Here is a 20,763-nt window from a genome sequence, read left to right as displayed (position 1 = left end):
ACGAGTGGGGGAAATTATTGATAGTGGTTTTGGCTAGAGGATTGTGGGAATTATTGATAATGGTTTGGGTAAGACGCATGTGGGAAATTATTGATAGTGGTTTGGGCTAGACAAGCGTGGGAATTATTGATAGTGGTTTGGGCTAGACGAGCGTGGGAATTATTGATAGCGGTTTGGGCTAGACGAGTGCGGGAATTTATTGATAGTGGTTTGGGCTAGACGAGTGTGGGAATTATTGATTGTGCTTTGGGCTAGACAAGTGTGGGAATTATTGATAGCGGTTTGGGCTAGACGAGTGTGGAAATTATTGATAGTGGTTTGGGCTAGACGAGTGTGGGAAATTATTTATAGTGGTTTGGGCTAGACGAGTGTTGGAATTATTCATAGTGTGTTGGGTTAGACGAGCATCGGAATTATTGATAGTGGTTTAGACTAGACGAGTGTGGGAAATTATTGATAGTGGTTTGGGCTAGACGAGTTTGGGAAATTATTGATAGTGGTTTGGGCTAGACGAGTGTGGGAATTATTGATAGTGGTTTGGGCTAGACGAGTGTAGGAAATTAATTATAGTGGTTTGGGCTAGACGAGTGTGCGATAGTGGTTGTGGCAAGACGAGTGTAGGAATTATTGATTGTGGTTTGGGTTAGACGAGTGTGGGAATTATTGATAGTGGTTAGGGCTAGACGAGTGTGGAAATTAATTATAGTGGTTTGGGCTAGACGAGTGTAGGAATTATTGATTGTGGTTTGGGCTAGACGAGTGTGGGAATTATTGATAGCGGTTTGGGCTAGACGAGTGTGGGAATTATTGATAGTGGTTTGGGCTAGACGAGTGTGGGAAATTAATTATAGTGGTTCGGGCTAGACGAGTGTGGGAAATTATTGATAGGTGTTAGGGCTAGACGAGTGTGGAAATTATTGATAGTGGTTTGGGCTAGACGAGTGTGGGAATTTATTGATAGTGGTTTGGGCTAGACGAGTGTAGGAAATTAATTATAGTGGTTTGTCTAGACGAGTGTGGGGAATTATTGATAGTTGTTTGGGCTAGACGAGTGTGGGAAATTATTGATAGTGGTTTGGGCTAGACGAGTGTGGGAAATTAATTATAGTGGTTTGGGCTAGACGAGTGTGGAAATTATTGATAATGGTTTGGGTTAGACGAATGTGGGAAAGTAATTATTGTGGTTTGGGCTAGACGAGTGTGGAAATTATTGATAGTGGTTTGGGCTAGACGAGTGTGTGAAATTATTGTTAGTTGTTTGGGCTAGACGAGTGTGGGAATTATTGATAGTGGTTTGGGCTAGACGAGTGTGGGATTTATTGATAGTGGTTTGGGCTAGACGAATGTGGGAAATTATTGATAGTGGTTTGGGCTAGACGAGTGGGGGAAATTATTGATAGTGGTTTGGGCTAGACGAGCGTGGGAATTATTGATAGTGGTTTGGGCTAGACGAGTGTGGGATTTATTGATAGTGGTTTGGGCTAGACGAATGTGGGAAATTATTGATAGTGGTTTGGGCTAGACGAGTGTGGGAATTATTGATAGTGGTTTGGGCTAGACGAGTAGGGGAAATTATTGATAGTGGTTTGGGCTAGAGGATTGTGGGAACTATTGATAATGGTTTGGGTTAGACGAATGTGGAAAATTATTGATAGTGGTTTGGGCTAGACAAGCGTGGGAATTATTGATAGTGGTTTGGGCTAGACGAGTGTGGGAAATTATTGATTGTGCTTTGGGCTAGACGAGTGTAGGAATTATTGATTGTGGTTTGGGTTAGACGAGTGTGGGAATTATTGATAGTGGTTCGGGCTAGACGAGTGTGGAAATTATTGATAGTGGTTTGGGCTAGACGAGTGTGGGAAATTAATTATAGTGGTTTGGGCTAGACGAGTGTGGGAATTATTGATAGCGGTTTGGCTAGACGAGTGTGGGAATTATTGATAGTGGTTTGGGCTAGACGAGTGTAGGAAATTAATTATAGTGGTTTGGGCTAGATGAGTGTGGAAATTATTGATAGTGGTTAGGGCTAGACGAGTGTGGAAATGATTGATAGTGGTTTGGGCTAGACGAGTGTGGGAATTATTGATAGTGGTTTGGGCTAGACGAGTGTGGGAATTATTGATAGTGGTTTGGGCTAGACGAGTGTGGGAATTATTGATAGTGGTTTGGGTTAGACGAGTGTGGGAAATTAATTATAGTGGTTTGGGCTAGACGAGTGTGGGAATTATTGATAGTAGTTTGGGCTAGACGAGTGTGGGAAATTATTGGTAGTGGTTTGGTCTAGACGAGTGTGGGAATTATTGATAATGGTTTGGGTTAGACGAATGTGGGCAATTATTGATAGTGGTTTGGGCTAGACGAGTGTGGAAATTATTGTATAGTGGTTTGGGCTAGACGAGTGTGGAAATTATTGATAGTGGTTTGGGCTAGACGAGTGTGGAAATTATTGATAGTTGTTTGGGCTAGACGAGTGTGGGAATTATTGATCGTGGTTTGGGCTAGACGAGTGTGGGAAATTATTGATAGTGATTTGGGCTAGAAAAGCGTGGGAATTATTGATAGTGGTTTGGGCTAGACAAGCGTGGGAATTATTGATAGCGGTTTGGTCTAGACGAGTGTGGGAAATTATTGATAGTTGTTTGGGCTAGACGAGTGTGGGAAATTATTGATTGTGCTTTGGGCTAGACGAGTGTGGGAAGTATTGATAGCTGTTTGGGCTAGACGAGTGTGGGTATTATTGATAGTGGTTTGGGCTGGACGTGTGTGGGAAATTAATTATAGTGGTTTGGGCTAGACGAGTGTGTGAATTATTGATAGTGGTTTGGGCTAGACGAGCATGGTAATTATTGATAGTCGTTTGGGCTAGACGAGTGTGGGAATTATTGATAGTGGTTTGGGCTAGACGAGTGTGGGAAATTATTCATAGTGGTTTGGGCTAGACGAGTGTGGGAAATTAATTATAGTGGTTTGGGCTAGACGAGTGTGGGAATTATTGATAATGGTTTGGGTTAGACGAATGTGGGAAATTAATTATAGTGGTTTGGGCTAGACGAGTGTGGAAATTATTGATAGTGGTTTGGGCTAGACGAGTGTGTGAAATTATTGTTAGTTGTTTGGGCTAGAGGATTGTGGGAATTATTGATAGTCGTTTGGGCTAGACGAGTGTGGGAATTATTGATAGTGGTTTGGCCTAGACGAGTATGGGAATTATTGATAGTGGTTTGGGCTAGACGAGTGTGGGAAATTATTGATAGTGGTTTGGGCTAGACGAGTGTGGGAATTATTGATAGTGGTTTGGGCTAGACGAGTAGGGGAAATTATTGATAGTGGCTTAGACTAGACAAGTATGGGAAATTATTGATAGTGTTTTAGACTAAACGAGTGTGGGAATTATTGATAGTGGTTTGGGCTAGACGAGTGTTGGAAATTATTGGTCGTGGTTTAGGTTAGACGAGTGTGTGAAATTATTGATAGTGGTTTTGGGCTAGACGAGTGTAGGAATTATTGATTGTGGTTTGGGTTAGACGAGTGTGGGAATTATTGATAGTGGTTTGGGCTAGACGAGTGTGGAAATTATTGATAGTGGTTTGGGCTAGACGAGTGTAGGAATTATTGATTATGGTTTGGGCTAGACGAGTGTGGGAATTATTGATAGCGGTTTGGCTAGACGAGTGTGGGAATTATTGATAGTGGTTTGGGCTAGACGAGTGTGGGAAATTAATTATAGTGGTTTGGGCTAGATGAGTGTGGAAATTATTGATAGTGGTTAGGGCTAGACGAGTGTGGAAAATATTGATAGTGGTTTGGGCTAGACGAGTGTGGGAATTATTGATAGTGGTTTGGGCTAGACGAGTGTGGGAATTATTGATAGTGGTTTGGGCTAGACGAGTGTGGGAAATTATTGATAGTGGTTTGGGTTAGACGAGTGTGGGAAATTAATTATAGTGGTTTGGGCTAGACGAGTGTGGGAATTATTGATAGTAGTTTGGGCTAGACGAGTGTGGGAAATTATTGGTAGTGGTTTGGTCTAGACGAGTGTGGGAATTATTGATAATGGTTTGGGTTAGACGAATGTGGGCAATTATTGATAGTGGTTTGGGCTAGACGAGTGTGGAAATTATTGTATAGTGGTTTGGGCTAGACGAGTGTGGAAATTATTGATAGTGGTTTGGGCTAGACGAGTGTGGAAATTATTGATAGTTATTTGGGCTAGACGAGTGTGGGAATTATTGATAGTGGTTTGGGCTAGACGAGTGTGGGATATTATTGATAGTGGTTTGGGCTAGAGGATTGTGGGAATTATTGATAATGGTTTGGGTTAGACGAATGTGGGAAATTATTGATAGTGGTTTGGGCTAGAAAAGCGTGGGAATTATTGATAGTGGTTTGGGCTAGACAAGCGTGGGAATTATTGATAGCGGTTTGGTCTAGACGAGTGTGGGAAATTATTGATAGTTGTTTGGGCTAGACGAGTGTGGGAAATTATTGATTGTGCTTTGGGCTAGACGAGTGTGGGAATTATTGATAGCGGTTTGGGCTAGACGAGTGTGGGTATTCTTGATAGTTGTTTGGGCTGGACGTGTGTGGGAAATTAAGTATAGTGGTTTGGGCTAGACGAGTGTGGGAATTATTGATAGTGGTTTGGGCTAGACGAGCATGGTAATTATTGATAGTGGTTTAGACTAGACGAGTGTGGGAAATTATTGATAGTGGTTTGGGCTAGACGAGTTTGGGAAATTATTGATAGTTGTTTGGGCTAGACGAGTGTGGGAATTATTGATAGTGGTTTGGGCTAGAGGATTGTGGGAAATTATTGATAGTGGTTTGGGCTAGACGAGTGTGGGAAATTAATTATAGTGGTTTGGGCTAGACGAGTGTGGGAATTATTGATAATGGTTTGGGTTAGACGAATGTGGGAAATTAATTATAGTGGTTTGGGCTAGATGAGTGTGGAAATTATTGATAGTGGTTAGGGCTAGACGAGTGTGGAAAATATTGATAGTGGTTTGGGCTAGACGAGTGTGGGAATTATTGATAGTGGTTTGGGCTAGACGAGTGTGGGAATTATTGATAGTGGTTTGGGCTAGACGAGTGTGGGAATTATTGATAGTGGTTTGGGTTAGACGAGTGTGGGAAATTAATTATAGTGGTTTGGGCTAGACGAGTGTGGGAATTATTGATAGTAGTTTGGGCTAGACGAGTGTGGGAATTATTGGTAGTGGTTTGGTCTAGACGAGTGTGGGAATTATTGATAATGGTTTGGGTTAGACGAATGTGGGCAATTATTGATAGTGGTTTGGGCTAGACGAGTGTGGAAATTATTGTATAGTGGTTTGGGCTAGACGAGTGTGGAAATTATTGATAGTGGTTTGGGCTAGACGAGTGTGGAAATTATTGATAGTTATTTGGGCTAGACGAGTGTGGGAATTATTGATAGTGGTTTGGGCTAGACGAGTGTGGGAAATTATTGATAGTGGTTTGGGCTAGAGGATTGTGGGAATTATTGATAATGGTTTGGGTTAGACGAATGTGGGAAATTATTGATAGTGGTTTGGGCTAGAAAAGCGTGGGAATTATTGATAGTGGTTTGGGCTAGACAAGCGTGGGAATTATTGATAGTGGTTTGGTCTAGACGAGTGTGGGAAATTATTGATAGTTGTTTGGGCTAGACGAGTGTGGGAAATTATTGATTGTGCTTTGGGCTAGACGAGTGTGGGAATTATTGATAGCGGTTTGGGCTAGACGAGTGTGGGTATTATTGATAGTTGTTTGGGCTGGACGTGTGTGGGAAATTAAGTATAGTGGTTTGGGCTAGACGAGTGTGGGAATTATTGATAGTGGTTTGGGCTAGACGAGCATGGTAATTATTGATAGTGGTTTAGACTAGACGAGTGTGGGAAATTATTGATAGTGGTTTGGGCTAGACGAGTTTGGGAAATTATTGATAGTTGTTTGGGCTAGACGAGTGTGGGAATTATTGATAGTGGTTTGGGCTAGACGAGTGTGGGAAATTATTGATAGTGGTTTGGGCTAGACGAGTGTGGGAAATTAATTATAGTGGTTTGGGCTAGACGAGTGTGGGAATTATTGATAATGGTTTGGGTTAGACGAATGTGGGAAATTAATTATAGTGGTTTGGGCTAGACGAGTGTGGAAATTATTGATAGTGGTTTGGGCTAGAGGAGTGTGGGAATTATTGATTATGTTTGGGCTAGACGAGTGTGGGAAATTATTGATAGTGGTTTGGGCTAGAGGATTGTGGGAATTATTGATAGTCGTTTGGGCTAGACGAGCGTGGGAATTATTGATAGTGGTTTGGGCTAGACGAGTGTGGAAATTATTGATAGTGGTTTGGGCTAGACGAGTGTGGAAATTATTGATAGTGGTTTGGGCTAGACGAGTGTAGGAATTATTGATTGTGGTTTGGGCTAGACGAGTGTGGGAATTATTGATAGCGGTTTGGGCTAGACGAGTGTGGGAATTATTGATAGTGGTTTGGGCTAGACGAGTGTGGGAAATTAATTATAGTGGTTTGGGCTAGATGAGTGTGGGAAATTATTGATAGTGGTTAGGGCTAGACGAGTTTGGAAATTATTGAAAGTGGTTTGGGCTAGACGAGTGTGGGAATTATTGATAGTGGTTTGGGCTAGACTATTGTGGGAATTATTGATAGTGGTTTGGGCTAGACGAGTGTGGAAATTATTGATAGTGGTTTGGGCTAGACGAGTGTGGGAAATTATTGGTAGTGGTTTGGTCTAGACGAGTGTGGGAATTATTGATAATGGTTTGGGTTAGACGAATGAGGGCAATTATTGATAGTGGTTTGGGCTAGACGAGTGTGGAAATTATTGGTAGCGGTTTGGGCTAGACGAGTGTGGGAAATTATTGATAGTGGTTTGGGCAAGACGAGTGTGGAAAGTATTGATAGTGGTTTGGGCTAGACGAGTGTGGGAAATTATTGATAGTGGTTTGGGCTAGACGAGTGTGGGAATTATTTATAGCGGTTTGGGCTAGACGAGTGTGGGAAATTATTGATAGTGGTTTGGGCTAGACGAGTGTGGGAATTATTGATAATGGTTTGGGCTAGACGAGTGTGGGAATTATTGATAGTAGCTTGGGCTAGACGAGTGTGGAAATTATTGATAGTGGTGTGGGCTAGACGAGTGTGGAAATTATTGATAGTGGTTTGGGCTAGACGAGTGTGGGAAATTATTGATCGTGGTTTGGGCTAGACGAGTGTGGAAATTATTGATAATGGTTTGGGCTAGACGAGTGTGGAAATTATTGATAGTGGTTTGGGCTAGACGAGTGTGGGAAATTATTGATGGTGGTTTGGGCTAGACGAGTGTGGGAATTATGGATAGCGGTTTGGGCTAGACGAGTGTGGGAATTATTGATAATGGTTTTGGCTAGACGAGTGTGGGAAATTATTGATAGTGGTTTTGGCTAAACGAGTGTGGGAAATTAATTATAGTGTTTTGGGCTAGACGAGTGTGGGGAATTATTGATAGTGGTTTGGGCTAGACGAGTGTGGGAATTATTGATAATGGTTTGGGTTAGACGAATGTGGGAATTATTGATAGTGGTTTGGGTTAGACGAGTGTGGGAATTATTGATAGTTGTGTGGGCTAGACGAGTGTGGGAAATTATTGATAGTGGTTTGGGCTAGAGGAGTGTGGGAAATTATTGATAGTGGTTTGGGCTAGACGAGTGTGGGAAATTATTGATAGTGGTTGGGCTAGACGAGTGTGGAAATTATTGATAGGTGTTTGGGCGAGACGAGTGATTTAGAGGTAGAAAGAAATATAAAACTAATATGAAGTTGTATCAATGTGTTGAATGCTATAACCAATCCCCTAAAAACTCACAGCTAATGTGCGCAATAGTCCGTGAGAGGTACGGTAACCTGCATCTATACATAAGACAATATGAATGTACAAAACAACCCAGGTCAGTGTATTGAATTGTATTAAATTTCAAAGAAATCATGATTTAAAGATAAAAAAAAATGTGACATTAATATTTATTATGTTTCGATGACGTCAAAATCCATTTCTAGCAAAGTATTGAATTCTTTAACGTTGTGTTTAATTATATATATCATTTAATATACACGTAATATACATAAGTAAACACAACGTCAGAAATGTATTGTGACGTCATCGAAAAATAGCTTTAAAAAGGAGGAGAAATGGTTTGATCCATTGCAAAATTTCACGATGAAGGTGGCTCCAAGGTCTTCCAAAATGCTTGATGACGCCTTGGAAGGCGGTCGAAGAAGACGAAGACGGTCGAGGAGGAGAAGGAGAAGGCACAGGAGGAGGAGGAGAAGGAGCTACAGACGTAGGTACAGTCGTCGCAGACGAAGGTACAGGCGCAGGCGAAGGTATTAATACATTTCGAGAAAACCTCTTAAGAAAGGGTTTTCAAAACGATCCCTTTTCAAACACATTAAAACATACGACGGTATATGAACTGTCTCTATTCTTTCCTCCTCATTTCGACCAACTATCACAACAATAATAATAAACTAATGAAATATTGAAATGTTTGTTTTGCTTGTTTTTTTTTTATGAATATTTATTAATTGATATCCAATCGTTGTTGTTAATATTTAATGTTAGAAACAGTTAACAATAGGTGTTAGATAAATCGCGGTTTCAAATCACCGCCTCCATTTTTTTCTTTCTTTCTTCGCCTTTCTCTTACCTTAAACAAAAGACATGTATCCGGGTTCAGTGAATGCATTGCATAAATTTCGTTGCGAAATCTCTAACATCCCGCTGGTCACATGTATACAGCCCATAAACTAAGGAAATATTGAAATGCTTGTTTGTGTTTTTTCTTGATGATTATTTATTGATATGCAATCGTTGTTATTAGATATTAATAAATATCACTAAACTTTCCGTTTATTTTGTAAAGAAACAAATGATTAGTCATACAAACAGTTCAACAAGAATAAGTTTACATTGGATGTAAAGGCTAATATGTTTAGATTCAGGCACAGAGGGGATCATAGATTTGAGTTCAGTCGAGCACTCGAGCACTATACATTTCTGACAATGTATTTAATGCAATGATATTGTGTATATATTATGTATATTAAATAATGTACATAATTAAACACCACGTTATAGCATTCAATACATTGCTAAAAATGGATTTTGACTACATCGAAACATAATATATATTAATGTCACATTTTCTTTTTAATCTTTGAATAATGATTTTTTTTTTTGTAATTTAATACTATTCAATACAGTGGCCTGTTTTAAATTGTTTCTTTTAAAAAATAAATAATAAAACTGCACACCAATCAATTAACTCACATTTCATCATTTTTCATAATTCTTGGATATGTTACTAATTTCGTCAATCATTTTTATAATTAAAAACTCACATTATGCCCCCCTCCTACTAAGATAAGAATTTTGATGTATTTTCTGGACTTATTATTTCATTACAAACACGCCAATCAAGTAACTCACATTTAATCATTTTTCATAATTCTTGGATATGTTACTAATTTCGACAATAATTTTCATAACTTTATCCCACTATGTTGCTCCCTCTTACTTAAATAATAACTTTTATATATTGCCTGGGCTGATTATTTCATTACAAACACATCAATCAATTCTCTTAGTATATATGTTCCACCTATCTTATCCGATCCCGGGTGACGTCGCATATTCTGCTAGTATATATCTTTCACATATCTCATTCGATCCCGGGCGACACTGGGTACAAGCTTCTGGGTTTGACCTTTACTCCTGATCTGAAATGGAACACGTACATCAGGTCTGTTGCCAAGGATGCTGGGAAAATGGTGGAATCCTTCTACCACTCCAGTAGATATCTCACTACTGCTGCAATTCTCTATCTGTATAAAAGCCAAGTACATCCAAGGGTGGAGTACTGCTGCCACATCTGGGCAGGAGCTGCTAAAAACAGCCTATCCTGCCTTGACAGAGTACAAAATAAACTTTGTAGCTTAGTAGGGGATGCCCTTTTCTCTTCCCTGCAGCCTCTCTCCCACAGAAGATTCATTGCGAGCCTGTCTTTGTTTTATCGTTATTTCCATGGCAAGTGCTCGTCTGGGCTCCAATCTCTTGTTCCTCCTCGCCAATCTTTCACGATAAACACCCGTCTGGCTGAAACTTATGTCAATAATTTTCCTTACTCTTTATCTGTGCCTAAATCCAAACGTAGATTCCATGAGCAGATCTTCTTTCTCAGGAATGCACGGCTGTGGAACTCTCTTCCGTTTACCTGTTTCCCACCTGACTACAACTTGGATGTCTTCAAGTCCAACATAAACAAATTCCTGACAAACCGCCCCCTTAAGTAAGACACTCTATCAAATCTCTAATACTAATGATTACTACAATACTATCTCATTGATTACTGTACACGCAATAACCCTTATCCCTGAGTGGCCTTCGGGCCTTGATAAGTGGTGACTTCCATGTAAAAAATAAAAAAATAAAAATAAAATATGCTTCACCAATCCACTGCTAAAAATGCACATGAAATAATGTAATGTCTAAATAGTAAACTGTTTCAGCCCTTTCGGAGACGGACTTCATATCCCCACCTCACTGTTATAAATATACATGAAATAAAGTAACGTCTAAAGCGTAAATGGTTTCAGCCATTTCCGAGACTAACTTCTTATTTACCATCCTACTGTTAAAAATATACAAAAGGGACATTTTTCAGGGCATCTTATAATTAATCAAAAGAAACATTTCTAGTGCATCTTATAATTAATCAGAAGGGAAATTTCCAGGGCATTTTGTAATTAAATCAGTTACTTTTGTAATATTAAAACTTTGTTACATTAAATATAGTACCTATTTACAATGCCTCCTCACAGGACAGATTTAGACACCAGGGTCATTTTTTAACGTGGAGAAAAGGAACAAAAATTGTCTTAGTCGTAAAGGATTTCTCCTCCACTAAGAGAGAAGAAGAAATGTAGCAGCTGAAGAACAGATACTACACTTTGATCTTGGCCAAAAGGCCAAGAAGGACAAATCATTTTTATTAGCTTTACCTCAACAGCGATACCAATTTTTTTTTGTTTGTTTTAATGACAATTTTTTGTTTTCATAATAATTAAACGACCCAGATGTAAGCGTGACACACAAAAGAACACACACGCTATCGTATTAATATATAGATAATAATAATAATAATAATAATAATAATAATAATGATAATAATAATAATGATAATAATAATGATAATAATAATGGTGCTTGTGCAGTGTACGCACCGTTCTATATTTTAGATAGGATTTTTCAAGTTATCTTTTTCCCATCAAATTGTTAGGTAAAAGTGCAGAATAGTTAGAAAGCCTCTCCCTATTAAGAATGGCTTTCTAAATAACGTTATTATTTCAGCACGGTAATTACACGGCACAAATACCAAACGATATTTATTCATAAGATAAACACAAGAAAATAAGTTAACTAAAATTAATGTACTCTTTATTTTTAGTTTATATCAAAACTAATTAAAACTGATTAGTTAATGAATTTTTACGATGAATTTGTGTTCGTGTGAATGTTCGAAAGAATAAAGAATTTAAAGAATAAAGTGAATGTGTTCGAGAGAATAGAAAATTTCCCATTTCAGTCATGTAAATTATTTACAGATAAAATGTTATAAAACAAACAAACAAAAACTGTTGAGAAATAAATTACGCCCCGTGCTAAAGTCTTGAAATCATCAATTATTTTAGTTTTAAAAAAAACTGTCGTGAAAAACGCTTCTAACTTTAAAATATTTGGAAATACTCAATGAAAAGTTTTATCCATTATTAAAAGAACGACTGAAAAATATTCTCATATAAAAAGTTTTGCAGTTTAAAAAAATATATAAAATCAAATATTTGACTTCCTTCGATAGATATAAAAATTCAAAATCAACCCACTTAGTATATTTTGTTAGATTAAAATTATCCCAATGTGCAATTATTATAATAATTGCAATTATATAATTATCCAAATGGGGAATTGTTTTTTCTCTTTAGGAGAATAAAAACATGTACAATCTAAGGCAACGAAAAATATTTTTAGTGCCACGTGGTTGAACACCAGAAACTTTCTATGCCTATCAGGAAATGACGTCACGCTTTCATGTTCACTGACCTACTCTCTCGGTAGCCGTGGTAGGACAGACGACACTGCGATAATGAATTATTTTAGTCAGTATTTGTTTCATGTGTATACGGGATGACTTTGATAGTTCGCTATCTGTCTGTATCACTGCGGTTGAGAAAGGTTTTCCCAACCTATTACCTGGCTCATCGTAAACCGTGGTGGTAGAGGCAGCAATCACTGCACATGTTAAGAGACTACATCGGATATTTACTTCGTTCCGCTTTAGGTTAGCTAGAAGAGTTGATTGGATAACAAAAATTAAAAAATTCAATGTGCTGTCATAAAAACATGTTTTTCCGCTGTAAAAAAAAAAGAAAAAGAGCTGCTCGATCGAATTTTTTTTTTTTTTTTTTTTTTTTTTTGAGATCTTCAGTTCAGGACGGATACGTACAATATAACTTTTTTTTTTTTTTTGATGTTTTCATTTCTTGATATCTTCATTAAACTGTACGAGTACCTTTTTTTGATTTTTTTTTTTTTTTTTGTTGCTTTTTTTTACATAGGAGTCGCCACTTATCGGAGCCCTGAGGCCACTTGAGGATAGGGGTTATTGAGTGTACAGTGGTCAATGTGATAGTGTCGTGGTAGTCATTAGTATTGGAGATTTGATAAAGTGTGTTAATTGAGGGGGCAGTTCATCAAGAATTTGTTTATGTTGAACTTGAGGACGACCAAGTTGTGGTCAGCTGGGAAGCAGGCAAAATGGTGGAGTGTTCCACAGGTGTGCAGTTCTAGGAGGGAGGCTTTGTTCATGGAATGTACGTTTTGATTTAGGAGTGGGGAAAGTTATTGACACTGGTTTCAGCTGGACGGGTGTTTTTCGTGAAAGATTGGCGAGAGGAGACCAGAGATTGGAGCTCAAATGAGCACTTGCCATGGAAGTAACGATAAAGACAGGCTCGCGATGTCCCTTCTGTGGAAAAAAGGTTGCAGGGAAAAGAAAAGGGCACCCTCCACTAAGTTATGAAGTCTATTTTGTACTCTCTCAAGGCAGGATAAGCTGCTTCTAGCAGCTTATCCTGCACAAATGTGACAACAATACTCCATCCTTGGACGTACCTGGCTTTTATATAGATAGAGAATTGCATCAGCAGTGAAGTATCTACTGGATCGATAGAAGGATCCCATTATTTTTCCAGCAACCTTGGCAATGGATTTGATGTACGTGTTCCATTTTAGATCAGGAGTAAAGGTCAATCCCAGAAGCTTGTCAAAACATGGAGCCTCTCTAAGATGAGAGCTTTGTTCATGGAATCTACATTTAGGTTGAGGCACAGATAAAGAGTGGGGGGAATTATTGGTAGTGTTTTCAGTTTGATGAGTGTTTCTCGTGAAACTTTCGAGGAAGGACTATCCACAGGTTCTAAGCTATACTCCTCTAAGAAAGAAGCTTTATTTATGGAAGCTATACTCCTCTTCTCTTTTTGTCAAAATATATAGAGAGGGAGAAATATTCTGCTATTTGGGGTATGCCGCACAGCAAGTCCACTTGAGAATTTCAGGCTGTGTAGAGAATTGCATCAGCAGTGAAATATCTACTGGAGTGGTAGAAATATCCCACCATTATTATTGCGGACTATTATCCTTATCTTTTTAATTGTTTCACGTTTCGGCCAACTATTCCTCTGATCGATCGCGACGGGATGGGAACTCTGAAACTCTTAGCTGCATCCACAGAAATTGCTGCCTTCCGTAGTTGGTGTAGTTCGGGGCGCAGTGGAGAGACGTTGAATCTCTACGGTTCCAAGTGAGAATTGTCTGAAGATAGCGATTTCTAATCTAACCCAAAGCCGGCCAGAGGCTTACTTGGCCGAAAATGTTGTGAGACGACAACAACTATGGAAGGTGGTAATTGCTGAGAATGCAGTTGGCAGATTCGGAGGTTCTATCCCGTCGCCGTTGCAGCCTGATGAAGGCCAGAGAAATGGTTGGCTGAAACGTCATCAAACAACTAAACAGATGAGGATAATGGTCCGGAAATAATAAAATGAATAAACTACAGTAAGTACTTTCTGATTCCATCAGTCATATATATTTAGGCAGCATTTTTTCTCTTAAGCATGTTTCATTAAATAAAATATTTTGTCCATTACTTCTATTTTTGATCCTTTCCAACTTCAACAGAAAATAAAACAAAAAAATTTATAAATTATTCAAAACCAGTCAGATTAATCTATCCCTGATGATAAATCCAGAAGTATTGGAAAGTACTCGGAATTATAATAAATATGGCGATTACATCAGCCAGTTCCTGCCAGAAGTGAAGACTCTTATTCGGAAGTTGGAAAGGATCGGAAACAGAATTAATAAACAAAAAGAACGTCTGTCTTATTTGGTGAAATATGCTTAAGAGAAAAACTTCTGCCTAAATATACATATACCATATATTTTGGTGTATAAGGCGACCGTCATATAAGACGAAGTAAAAAAGTGGAGCAAATTTTCATAAATTTATTACATATTGGTTGTACAAGATGGCTGCTAAATTACAACACCATGTTTGTTTAGCCGCGGCTAGAGATTGCAACACCCACTATCTTATGAAATATTGTTTTTTAAAGATGATTTTTTAACTTTAAGTGTCGTCTTATATGCCGAAATATACAGTGTGTATATATATATATATATAAATATATATATATATATATATATATATATATATATTTCGGCATCTTTTAAAAAGTAACAATATATATATATATATATATATATATATATATATATATATATATATATATTGGCATCTTTCAAAAAAGTAACAAATATATATGTGTGTGTATGTGTGTGTGTGTTGTTGTTGTTGTTGTTGCTTTGAAGGTAGTCTTGTGCGCAGAAATATACGGTGTATATATATATATATATATATATATATATATATATATATATATATATATATATATATATATATATATATATATATATATATATTACTATTATTATTAATCTAACTGGTTTTGCCACAATAACATAGCAGGTATTCATAAGTAAGGAATATAAATGTATATACCTACATATATATATATATTAGTCCCTCCTCGCCAGACTTTTATGAGAAATATTTCGTCTAGCTGGGATCACTATCAGTAATTGCCCCAACTCTTTATCCGTACCTAAACGTAGATTCCATTAACAAAGGTTCTTTCTTGGAACTGTGCACCTATGGAACTGTCTACCGTTTGCATGCTTTCCGGCTGACTACAGTATGGTCGTCTTCGGGTCCAATGTAAACGGGTTCTTGATGAGCCGTTTCCCTTAGGTAATCCAATTTACCAAGTTTCCACTAACGAATATTGCGACGTTGTCCCATTGACCGCTGTACACTCTTTAACCCTTGTCCTGGAGTAGTCTCTGGGCCTTGATAAGTGGTGGCTCCTACGTAAAAAAAAAAAGATATATATATATATATTTATATATTTTTGTAGAAATATATTTTCTTATAATATATACCAATCCTTATTTAAGAAGCTCAATGTAATTACAGAGCAATATAAAAAATAAATGACAAAAAACTATGTTCCAAAGTTCATGTTGACCAACTTATAATTTATTCCTTTAGTTCGGTTGACTTTTGCAGTTCTTGACGGTATCTGTTTCGTGATGCAAAATCAATCACTTAATTATTATATCAATCAGTGAATCTATTATGTCCTTAACTCGTCAGAAGAAATAGCAACAATCAATCCGTCATAAGGAAATGAGGTGTGATTTGACATGATTAAAATCCGAAAATTGGAAGAGAAGCTGCAAATACCTTTAATGTTTCCATTTTGAATTTTATCCAATAATTAAGTGATTCATTTTGCGCTGCAGGGCGGATGCTGTCAGGAATTGTGGAGGTCAGCTGGATTGGGGGAATGAATTATAAGATGGTCAACATCATGAATTTTGGAATATAGTTTTTTTGTCATTTATTCTCTCTCTCTCTCTCTCTCTCTCTCTCTCTCTCTATATATATATATATATATATATATATATATATATATATATATATATATATATATATACGGTGTAAGAAATTCCCTTACTCGTTTTTGCCTATGGCAGAATGAAAGAGACACAGAAAAGCAACAAAGGCTCACCTTAAATCCAAGAATAATTTTATTTACAAAAGGGTAAAAAAGGAGTCCATATTGCAAAAGAGTGCCCTCTTTAGCTTCTGCCAAATGGCGGGTAGTTCTTGCCTTGAAAGGCGTAGGTAGTTGAAGTTCTTGCCTTGAAAGGCGAAGGTAGTTTTCTTCTTGTTGAAGATGCTGGTAGAATCGGCCGCTCGTAGAATTGATTGAGGGTACTCGAAATCCTTCCAGACTGTCGATACGAACAATGCACTTTGCGATCGATGTTCATAAAATAATATGCCCTCTTGCGGGCAATGATAATGAAGTAATTAATCCGTAGAACATTTTAGCCTCCGGCTAGTATCCGCATTTAAATGAGCGGAGAAATAAATGGGGTAGAACCCTGCCTTAGTTCATTAGGCACGGAGCGAGATTATGTGCGTCATCTTTCTCCGATGTCAAGTCGAAATCTGTCTTTTGAAACACAAAATTCCCGCCACTTCTGAATCCTCCGCAGCAACTGGACAACGCAATACCATTGGTCGAAATAATCGCGTGATTTACAATCACGCGGTTATGGCCCTTGCTTCTGAAATTTCTAACAATATATAATATAAAGCTGAATGTCTGTGTGTTTGCGTGTGTGTGTCTGGTCACGAATAGGCTCCTATGTGGTTGACTATTTTAAAAAAACTGATCACATATAATGATAGAAGATGTATCGAGAAACAGGAATGGGTATTTTGATCCTGCAGAACGGTGGTTCCTTAAAATTGTGGGGTCTGCATTCGCGCCTGGTCCACAAAGTATGGAAATAAAAAATTTAAAAATTAAAAAAAAAACGTTTACAAGTGTTTTTGATATAGATGTACATAATAATACTTTGATATGCATGTTAAATAGGGATGGTATAATAAAATTGTGGGGTCTGCGTTCGCACCTGGCCTCCATAAAATGGAAATAGGCACAAACTTTAATAAAGACTTTTCATATCTATCTACGTAAGTATACTTTGATAATTATGTTTCAGTTTGAAGAAATATGGTATAATAAAATTATGGGGGTGTTCATTCGCGCCTGACCTCCATAGAATGGAAATATGTCACAAAGTTTAACAAGATTTTTAATATAGATCCACAGAATATTGTGATAAGTGTTTCAGTGTGAACAGGTATGGTATAATAAATTATGGGGTTTATCTATTTTATTTTTACTTTCATCATATTTTGCTTTGGTTTTGATACCCCCGAATTCGAAGCTATTTCTTTACAATCCTTTCTTTTCATAACCTATCATACTTCAATAAATCAGTCAATTTTCTGTAGGCTGCTTTTGAACCCAGTTAACGGCGGGTACTTTTGCTAGTATATATATATATATATATATATATATATATATATATATATATATATATAAGTGAAAGTGTCTGTCTGTCCGTGTATCTGTGCATATGTGTGTCTGTGTGTGTACATTTCCCTATGCAATAACTCTGTCAATTTTAAGTCTACAGACTCGAAATTTGATGTACAGGGTACTGAGATTTGGGAAAATCGATGTGATCAGTTTTTGGCCAGAAATTTGGTGATTAAGGGGTCAAAGTTCAACGATATATATAAGCTAAAATGCTCGAACATTCTTTAAAGCCAATAAAAACAAAATAAAACAAAAGCATTGTTGAATTAAAAAAAATTAATAAATAAATAAAAATACAGAACCCATGATGCCACCCCTTACCCCTCAACACTTTCCCTTAAGTACCCGGCATAAACTAGTTAGGACGACTAGTTCTTCTTAAAAATGAAATACAATAAGCCTTCAGATGTACCTCTCCACCGTACTGTATATCGATACTCTAAGGCTGATTGGGATAGCTTCCGTACATTCATATCTGATCTACCTCTGCATTCCATGTTTAAAAAGGATGTATCCTCTATAGTATCAGACCTGACCGAATGGTTAATTGTAGGCATAGACCGATTCATACCATCCAAAAAATTCCAACAAAAACCTAACAGCCAGCCATGGTTCTCCCCAGAATGTGCTGCTGCCATTGCGCACAGAAATCACTTTCCATAGCTAGCAACGTAATAGATGTACTGAGACTAAAGCTGCCTTCAGGACTGCCAGCAACCACTGTAAAAGAGTAATAAAACATGCAAGAGAGCTATATGCTCAGTCTGTCAAATCCAAAGTAGCTGAGCAGCGGGTTGGTTCCCACCAGTTTTGGCAAATAGCAAACAGGATCCTGAACAGATGCGTGCGTTCTATCACAACCATCATCAATGGACCTGAGGTCATCTCATCAGCATCAGACAAGACCAAACTATTTGCCAAGAACTTTGCAGCTAACTCTACCCTCTGCGACGAAGGGCAACAACTCCCCGTATTTCCTCCTACAACAGACAACACACTATCCAACATACAAATATCTGTGCACAAGGTCGCCAAACTAATCAAGAACCTTGATTCTAGTAAAGCAACTGGCCCAGACGGCATCCCAATTATAGTGCTGAAAAAGCTTCAACCAGAACTTGTCCCCATACTTACAAAACTGTTTAAGCGTTGCCTTAAGGAGAAGTGCTTTCCAACACCCTGGAAAACCTCATCAGTATGCCCTGTATTTAAGAACTCAGGTGATAAGTCATCTCCCTCTCAGTACAGACCAATAAGTCTCTTGTGTGTCATGAGTAAGTTACTGGAATCTATATTAAATAAAGAAGTAGTCAACCAGCTCAGCAGAAATAACCTCCTTAGTGACATGCAATATGGTTTTCATTCTGCTAGATCTACAGCTGATGTGCTAACAGTTATATCCCATAGGATTAGTGAATCTCTCGACAAAGGCTTCCTTTCTAGGGCAATTGCTCTTGACATATCAAAGGCCTTCGATAAGGTTTGGCATAAGGGCCTACTTCACAAGATTTCCAGCTACAGTATAACTGGAAATATTTTCTCAATAATTAAATCATTTCTCTCTGATAGGTTCATAAGATTAGTGGTTGATGGGCAGCAATCAGAGGCCCACAGTATTAATGCTGGAGTTCCTCAGGGGTCCATCCTGATCTACATCAAAGATCTCCCTAAACACATACTTAAATCATTCGTTGACATCTATGATGAATGATGATGACACGGCCATCTACAGCAACACATCAAAGGCCGTAAATGACAAAGCTCTCTCTGATTTCCTCTCCTCTGATCTTGAGCGCGTGGTTCAGTGGGGGAAGAGATGGCCGGTTACTTTTAATGCATCTAAAACCAAGCTCCTAACTTTACATCATCAACGCTCTGATCCCCATCTAGCATCAATTGAAATGGATGGCTCTCGTCTAAGAGAGGCTTCATGTTTTGGCAAGCTACTGGGTTTGACCTTTACTCCTGATCTGAAATGGAACACGTATATCAAGCCTTTGCCCGGGCCACTGGGAAAATGGTGGGATCCTTCTACCGCTCCAGAAGATATCTCACTACTGATGCAATTCTCTATCTCTATAAAAGCCAAGTACATCCAAAGATGGAGTACTGCTGCCACATCTGGGCTGGAGCTTCAAAAAACAGCTTATCCTGCCTTGACAAAGTACAAAATAGACTTCGTGGCTTAGTGGGGGATGCTCTCTTCTCTTCCCTGCAACCTCTCTCCCACGGAAGAGACGTTGCGAGCCTGTCTTTGTTTTATCGTTATTTCCATGGCAAGTGCTCGTCCGAGCTTCAATCTCTGCCCCCCCCGCCAATCCTTCATGATAAATACCCGTCTAGCTAAAACCACTGTCAGTAATTTCCTCCACTCTTTACCTGTGCCTAAATCAAAACGTAGATTCCATGAACATAGCTTTTTTCTGAGAAGTGCACGCCTGTGGAATTCTCTTCCGTTTGACTGTTTCCTACCTGACTAGCAACGTCCCTTCTGTGACAAAGGTTGTGTGCAAGGTTTCAAAGCCGGTTTTGAACTCTATCAAGGCTGGGTTCATGAAGAGACTCTGCCTGTCATTTGCTGGTCACAAAAGTCAGTTCTCAAGCCTGTTATTCTGAAAGCTGTTCATAACATGGCGGGATGTTGATAATACGTGTGGCACGTCGTAAAAATTTACCAAAAATTGTAAAATAAATGTTGTCGCAATAAAATATATTTGATAAATTATTTTTTTTTCTTTGTTTATTTAGTTGGGGGGGTGCTTATTCCGAGAGCCGTTCTTAACATGATACTCTGCTGGGGCAGGTCGTCGAAAATACCCATTTTTTTTTTTTTTTTGCAAAAAAAAAAAATTGTTTCATATGAATTACTTTTTGCATACATACATTGTTTTTATTTTGTAACATTGGCGGTAAAACACCATGAAAATAGACCCTGCACACACGCATGTTTTGCGTAAGGATACTTTAACGATGCTCTTTTGCAGTAAAACTACACATGCAGTCTGTTGCCAAGGTCGCTGGAAAGATAGTGGGATACTTCTACCGCTCCAGAAGATATCTCACTACTGATGCACTTCTCTATCTATATAAAAGCCAAGTACGTCCAAGGATGGAATATTGCT

At 38.1% G+C, this 20,763-nt stretch overlaps 1 pseudogene; it reads right to left on the bottom strand.

Moving 5' to 3' along the window:
* Nucleotides 1–10,833: 10,833 nt before the first annotated feature.
* Nucleotides 10,834–11,041, bottom strand: LOC145259347 (U2 spliceosomal RNA; annotated as a pseudogene).
* Nucleotides 11,042–20,763: the final 9,722 nt, after the last annotated feature.

This window comes from Euprymna scolopes, chromosome 34 (assembly GCF_053919585.1).
Source record: "Euprymna scolopes isolate OS-2025 chromosome 34, ASM5391958v1, whole genome shotgun sequence".
In the NCBI taxonomy this organism is placed as follows: domain Eukaryota; kingdom Metazoa; phylum Mollusca; class Cephalopoda; order Sepiida; family Sepiolidae; genus Euprymna; species Euprymna scolopes.
This window is presented reverse-complemented; position numbering and strand designations above follow the sequence as displayed.